At 41.5% G+C, this 8005-nt stretch overlaps 1 long non-coding RNA gene across 2 annotated transcripts; it reads left to right on the top strand.

Moving 5' to 3' along the window:
* The first annotated feature begins 1649 nt into the window (after positions 1 to 1649).
* On the top strand, positions 1650 to 5525 carry LOC123099812 (uncharacterized). 2 transcript variants are annotated; one of them, XR_006448238.1, is made up of 2 exons: positions 1650 to 4270; positions 5049 to 5525. It is a non-coding gene; the product is annotated as an uncharacterized lncRNA (long non-coding RNA). The 2 variants fall into 2 exon arrangements; XR_006448237.1 differs by having other exon boundaries at positions 5037 to 5525.
* The last annotated feature ends 2480 nt before the right edge of the window (positions 5526 to 8005 follow it).

Genomic DNA, 8005 nt, shown 5'->3' with positions numbered 1-8005 from the left:
AGCCTGTCTCCCCAGACCAGAAGTCAGGTAGCGACACATGAGACACAACCCAGTGCCCTCACCGCCCGGCGGCGGCGGCGAAGGAAGCGCCGCGTAGAACAGTCCATGGCCCCCGAGTAGATAACCCTAGGGGTCCGAACATTGCATGGAGTGAGGTGATGCACCTGTTGATGAACCGAATTGACGGGGAGGAGTAGGAGGTGGGGTCGGAGAGATAGACTAACCTGGACTGGGACGAGCGCCGGAGAGGGTGTAGAGGCTCATGGCGGCAATGACGACAGCGACAACATCAGGAGGAGGGAGGAGCCCGGCATCCTCATTTGTCTCTATCATATCTACTTTTCCTAATGTTTTTCCTTTTGTTTTGGACTGTAATTTGCATGATTTGAATGAAACTAACCCGAACTGATGCTATTTACACCAGAATTACCATTGTGTTGTTTTTTTTGAAGAAATAAAAGTTCTTGGATTGGAACGAAATTTTTTGAAGAATTTTTATACAATAAAAGAAAAATACGTACTAGAGCCAAGAACCACCGGAGGGGGCCCCCTGGGGGAGCACAACCCACTAGGGCGCCCCCCTCAGGCGCGCCCAGGTGGGTTGAGCCCTCCTGGGGGCCCCGCAGACCCTGAGTCCAGCTCCATAAATACCTCGCTCCACCAATCCCACCTCCCGTTTTCTACACCACGACTGATTTTCTCGCGTCATCTCCTGCACGCACGAAAAAAATCGCCCGAGCCTCGACCGTGGGCTAGGACTCGTCCGCCTCGCACCGCCCGCTCCGCAATGACGCCCAGCGCAACCTCTTCTTCGACGCCCCTGCGCACCCCCTCACCGGCGCCGCCATTGCCGATGCCCTGCGCGTTCACCTCTACGTCCTCGATGACCGCGCCCGCTCGCGTGACGTCCTCGCGCTCAAGCGCCGCCCGCGCATCCACGTCTGCGTAAGCCACGTCAAGGAGGTGGAGGAGCCCCTCGACCCGGCCCATGCCCTCGCTTGCTTCAACGACTCCGCCCGTCTTGGTGGGGTCGATTCGCCCATCGCCCGACTCATCTCCGACGAGTTTGGCGTCAGTGGGTACGCCCCGCCGTTCGTATGCTTGGCGGGTTCTAGAACACCCGTGACGTGTATGAGCTTGACTAGGGCGAGGGGCTCGTGCTCGAGCTCGACAAGACGCACTTCGATCTCGTCACCAACTACGAGCTGGACTGTGAGACTCCAGAGCAGGCAGGGGGCGACGAAGACGAAAGTGGGGGCAGTTCGAGCTTGTCGCTGCCGGAGACCCTGGAGAGGTGCGTGAAGAGACCTGGTTAGATTTGTTGGCCACCACTGGTAGATGCTCCATGTCTCCTCCTCTGGTTCCTTGTGCATTATTGGGTTGTCTCAATTTTCAGTTTGGAACACTTAGCTATGATTTTTTTTGATTAATATTGATGTCGTTGTTACATATTGGTACTGGGAAGATTTTATGTATTATCGCTGAGCTCTCATGAGCAGGCCTAATTTTACAGATGTTTAGTGCACCGGTTCCTGTTCATTTACAACACAGCCCTGCGATCTAATTGATGTTTCTCTGAATTTATGACAAGTAAACTGAACTAATAACAAATCGGATGTCATCTCTCATGTTGCCGATTCAACCCTAGACAATGTTGCGTGGCCCGCGGCCATGGACGATGTGCTGTTGGACAACGACGCGAGCCCGAGGCAGCCAATGTGAATGACAACCGGGGTATGTAATGCCCCCCCCCCCCCAATCTTTATTAACTTTTTTGAGTCCTATGTAGTGTTGTTCTATTTGTTATGCGGTTTTTCTTAAAAATGTACATCTCCCTTTCATTCATTCATAATTCATACAATAAAAGAGTGTTTTACTATCTGGTTTGTCTGGAGCTTAAAACCGATAGCTTTATGCAGGAGGGCAGGAGGTTGTATGTTGGTTTTGGAAATACCTGTTTGTCCATAGAAAACTACAAAATGCATGTGCGCTTAGAATTCGGATATAGTCACATTTGGCAATATGCAAGATTATTGTTATCTAATAGATTTTTCATGTTTCTTTCTTTTTGGAGAAAATCGTTTATCTTTCAATCTTATCACAGGGCCATCAGAGAACATTGGACTACTACACTTTCAGTGAGACCTACATTAGGCCAATGACACATTTTAATTAATGAAAAATATGAGCTGAGAACATATAGGAGCTCTTTTGGTTCAGATATCTTCTTAAACATGAGTTCCTTTTGAAATCCCTCTTTTCTTTTCTATATTCAGTTTCTAAGCTAATGTCCTCCTAGCCTAGACCATGTTCATCTGACTAATCTTCTCAGTTAATGCCCTCCTTGCCTGGATCACGTTCATCCGATTAACAAAGGCTTGGCCATCTTGTAATAGTAGCTGTTGAAGTGTACACTACTTCAGTTTGCATGAGAACAACCGCTTATATGTGTGCCTCAATAGTAAAGTAGGATTGCTTGTATAATTTTCTGTAGTACTTTGTCCAGTTTTAAATGTTCAGTTTCTTAACTTATTATGAGGCTTGCATCAATCAAAGAAATCATGCGCCCTTGGCTTGATCAAATGAACTTATGTTTGCTAAATTTTTTTAGAGTGTGTTTCCTCCTACTATCTTATTATTCTGTAGGTAATTATGTTTTGGAATCTGGTGGGTTCAAAGAACTTTCACAATAAGAATGTGCTAACCTTTTTTCAGGGAAAACATAAAGAACAAAAAGGAAATGGCAATTTTGAGATTTCTGTAAAGTGACGGGCATTGCTAAATCAGATAACACACTATTCAAAAAGAGAACACATTCATCACTTCATTTTAGAGATTCAATAAAGTAAGCAAAACTTGGAATCCAAGGCAGAATACCAACTATTGTACTACTGAATACACGTTTATTTGCCGACATGAAACTATCTATCACATGTAGGCGTGTTTGCTCCTCGGAGCATAGCAATATGATATGCTCTTATATAAACATCATCCTGCTTACAATGTTAATTCAAAGCCATAATTCAAGTTCATATCTTGCTTACAACGTCAATATAATTGCTTTGTAATCTCTGTCAAGATTAATAAACTGTACATGCATGTCACGCAAATAGGAAAACTTGACTAGATCTACACGTATATTTCTATCACTTCTGATATCTCATCGACTATTTACATACCATCTTGCATACCAACAATACAAGAGTGTTGACTTTATTTTATTTTATTTCATTTCTGACATAGTTCCCAATTAGGCTTACAAATATTTTATAGTATCACTTCCGTCATCAAGCTTATGATGAATGTATTCCCTTGAGCAGTATTTCATCCATTTGGATTTAGGTGACATGTGTGGTGGCACGAGAAAATGGAAGGCCCTAAGCTGAAGGAGAGCATCAATTGACATGAGAGATAAGCAATATCTATTAGACACGCATACTATCAGGCTAACACAAACCACTCGGGAATGAAGTATACTTACCATAACTTTATGTGTTGACTTGAGTTTTCCTATTAGTAAAAGAAACATGCCATTTTTTTGCGGTTCATGGATTCAAGCTCAATGTTGAATTATTATCTGATCTGCAAAAGCATGCCATACTGCTGCTCATGGTCACATGATTTATAATTTATAACTACAATTATTCAAATTAGTATCTTGCATGAAGTCTTGACATCTAGCTTGATCAAAGATTCCACTGTGTGCTTATTTCTCCATCATATCGCACAATGAATAATATCAGTAGATAGATATCTCCTTTTTATGCAATGAATTTCATGAAATAAAACATCGTCCATCACCGTCTCCGACGTAATCTTAAGTGCACATGCATGGCTTACTGTCACTGCTTTCTTGTAGTATTAGTGTCGTCTTTGGCTCTTTCCTTTCTTGAATTTTCCAATGACAGAGTACATGCCTAAACATATTCGAAGTTGCTGATTATTTTGTTGCAAATATAGTATTTAGTAATTTGACGTGAACCCTTGAAGGTCCAATTAAGGCTATTTGACTAGGAAGCTAGGTTATATGTTCTCAAAAGAACCTACCCCTGTTATGCACCAGTTTTTTGCCTTAGCATTGTTTCTGCTGTTACGCTATATATCTTGTATTAATTGAATTTTGAAGATAGCGATTAAGGAATTCATCTACAATAGGAACTTACTTCCCAACAAGGAAAGTCCAGTGGTTGGGCAACAACATGTGGAAGGATAATTACTGGATACTTTTTTTTAGCGAACAACTGTGGAGCGATTTGCTATCTCAAAACATGTAAGTTGTGATGCCTCTCTGGAATCGATTGACTAATTCGTAAAACAGGATCCGGTTCTACAATTTTATCAAAATTAATTTGGCACTACAAAAACATTTGTCATTTCATCTAGGAATATTTTTAAATAGTTAATATATCATACAGACTTGATATTTTCTTGGTCTCATGCAACTATGTGTGGTTTCTTATTTTACTCAACAATCATTTGTGGCAATTATGAGTTGTTTTTCGCCATTCGTACACTATCCCTTAATTTTACTACGGATATATGAAAGTACACACCAAGGGGTTTGCGAAAAGTAAAAAAAAACTAGGACACAAGCACGAGTCACCTTATGAGGTGATGATGTAGGAGACACAATGAGGTGAAAGAGATGTGATGGACATAGAAGAGTAAACCCATGAGGACAAAGAGATGTGATGCACATAGAAGGAGGAAGCAAGGACCTCGATCCACATTATTGAAGACATAGATAAGAACAAGAGTATCACACTTCACACATCGACCAATCAATGACACATGTTGCTATTGGGGCATATCGCCCTCCCTTGCATTATACTTGTTAATATTAAGACGAAACACTTAGTTGGATGCATTTCTCTTATATTGTTCTATGGCAACACCCGAGCATTCTGCTAGAGAAGATGCTCGGGTGTAGACAGAATCATATATTATATTGTCATTAGTATCAACATATTTGTAAATGTTTTCATACTCAATCTATGAGGTTACATTCAACAAGAGATCTAAAGTTTTGTGTGAAGCCAAATATGCAGGTGTCATCAATACTGTTTGATAGCTTGGGGGACGATAATGCGGCAAACGTCCAACGGCTGGCTAGCTGTGTGGGAGAGCAAGAGATGTCTCGAGAAACGTCTCACTACAATGGGAAACCGAGCGGGAAGGGGAGGGTCCGACAGGGAAAAGGAAGTTTGTGTTGCGCCCGCGGGTTGGAGAGAACAAATGGTGGATAGTCTGGACAATGGCATTTCTCCCCCACATATGATCTGATTATGGGGAAGTCTGGACTATCCAGGCGGTTGAATTTTGGGGAGCCCGTTGGGCACCAGACGTATGAGGGAGAAATGAGCTTTGACTTTGAAAACGACTTTAATAATTTATTTCACCCTTAAAAGAACAAATTCTACTAGTTATTCTTTTAAGGATGTAGTACCTCAAAAACTTGGAGATCCGGAAATACCAACTATACCTTGCTCCATCAAAAGAAACTATGTGAAAATTGCTTTATGTGATTTAGGAGCTGGTGTTAATGGTATGCCTTTCTCTTTATACAAAAGACTTGACTTGAATAAACTCACACCTACTGAAATATCTTTGCAAATGGCTGATAAATCAACTGCTATACCTATCGGTATTTGTGAGGATGTGCCAATTGTTGTTGCAAATGTTACCATCTTGACTGACTTTGTTATAATTGAGATGCCCGAGGACGACAACATGTCGATTATCCTTGGTAGACCATTTTTCTAATACTACAGGGGCTGTTATTGATTGCAATAAAAGCAAGGTCACTTTTCATATTAATGCTAATGAGCATACGGTGCACTTCCCGAAGAAACAATTCCAAGTGAATGGGATAAATGTTATTGAAAAATCTCCGACACTCACCGTTGGAAGTTTTCAACTACCTCTACCTACTGCCAAAAAGAAATATGATATACTTATTATGGGGGACATGGATATCCCCATTGAGGTAACTTAGTGTTTTACGAAAGTTCTTTAGTTTCATGCTAATCGAAGATGGTTGTTAATAAGACTTGATCAACCTTATTAATGGATCATTTTTGAGAGGTATGAAATTCATGAATTTAGTAGGCACTACCTTCTGTCCTTACCTTTTTTTTGTTTTTCTTAGTTAAATAAAATAAAATGACATGTTTATCCTTTTTTCTGGATTTTCTGTACAATAAAAATTTACCCCCAAAAATAAAACTTCTCAGAATGTCCTGAAAATTTAATACGATTTTTTCTGAATATTTCTGAGTTTTTAGTGCAAACAACATCAGAAGATGGGGTGCACCAGGTGGGCACAACCCACCTTGGCGCGCCAGCAGCCCTAGGCGCGCCCTGGTGGGTTGTGGTCCCCACGTGGGCCCCCTCACTTATCTTTTTAGCCCATGTCATCACCTACCTCCAGAAAATATTCACCATTGCTCTCTCCCTTGTGTTCTTGCTCTCAAACCCGTGGACTTTGATCTCTTTGCTCGAAGCTCCGTTTCGAAAACTATTTTGGGGGTTTGCTACTTGGTATGTGACTCCTCCATTGGTCCAATTAGTTTTTGCTTTAGTGGATTATATTTTAAATAATTAGTTACTCTTGGTGCTGTAGTAGATGAGCTTGCATGTTAAATTCTTGGATTTCTAAGTAGTTTGAATGCTCAATATAGCCTCTATGAATGTTTATGAGTAGTTGCTATCAATCTTGTGAAGTTCTGTTGACAAAAATTTTGTGGAATAAAAATTTCAAAATTTTATTCATAGGAATAAGATGAGTTTCTTTAAGAGTTCTTCGAGGAGGAGGACTTTGGAGGCATCATCTAGTAATGGCTCGGTGCATCGGTCTTATGTTGAACCAAACACAAGTTCGATACGGGAAGCAGCTACCAAATCCTGCTTATGGCATGCAGCAATTTTATGGTGAGGGCGGGTATTAAAGAACAATTTGAGCAATATGTTCACAACGCCGAGCTCGGTCCCTACATGGAATATAAGTGCAACCAACATCTCAGCCTCACAAAATCATTTACTAAAGAATTTAAATTTCATCCTCGTGAGTCTGCACTGTCGTTTAAACTCTATGACAATCCATTTACCATACCTTTAGAGAGATTTGCTAACTACTGCAAAATTCAATTCTGAGGTTCGCTGGACGAACCTCCAACATCTGAGCATGTGGCATTCTGGACTAGCCTTTTCTATGGTGAAACTAGAGGAGTGACACAAGGTAGAATAAAGAGCATTCATTTCCCATCGATTCAATATGTTGTAGTCTTTAATGGAAAATGCATCATAGGCAAGCATGATTGCAGCACACTTTTTGCTCCTGACTTGAGCTTTTTACACACTGCTCTCACCGGTAATAAATGTTACAACCTTGGAGCGATTGTTGCACGCAGACTGCAACACAATGTTGGTAGTGGAGATTTTATGGTGGGATTTATGCCTCACGTCTAGCAAGGGAGCTGGGCATATCACCTTGGCCTAATGACCCTATCCTACCAACTCAGTACTTAGACTTTGAGGCCATGAAGCGCCATAAGTTCCTTAAGGGCGAGTCCACTGATTATATTTATAACCTGTTGTTTAATAAAGCTTCTGTGGTGCACACCTTTTTTGCATGATCCTGCTCTCTTTGATTATCAGATCAAGGGAAGGTATTATTTTCTTGAGAGCGAGGCCCGCGCACACAACACAGAGGTTGTGGCTGCTCGGCGGGCTAAGGAGGCTGCACCTAGAGCCTCCGTGACCTATCACTCCGATTATTACGCAGGCTACCGACGGTGATTACCAAGCTAAGACAAAAACCCAAGCTTGGGGGAGTACGTATTTCCACCAACATTACATTCATGCTCACACATTTCATTCCAGTTGTCGGTGTCCACACTTTTTCATTGTATTATCCATGCTAGATTTATTTTCTCGCTTTCTTCTTGTGGATTTGAAAAACTTTGAGAAAACCCAAAATTATTTCCTGCTTCTTTTCGGTTTTTCT

The sequence above is a fragment of the Triticum aestivum genome, chromosome 4D, assembly GCF_018294505.1.
Source record: "Triticum aestivum cultivar Chinese Spring chromosome 4D, IWGSC CS RefSeq v2.1, whole genome shotgun sequence".
Classification (NCBI taxonomy): domain Eukaryota; kingdom Viridiplantae; phylum Streptophyta; class Magnoliopsida; order Poales; family Poaceae; genus Triticum; species Triticum aestivum.
This window is presented reverse-complemented; position numbering and strand designations above follow the sequence as displayed.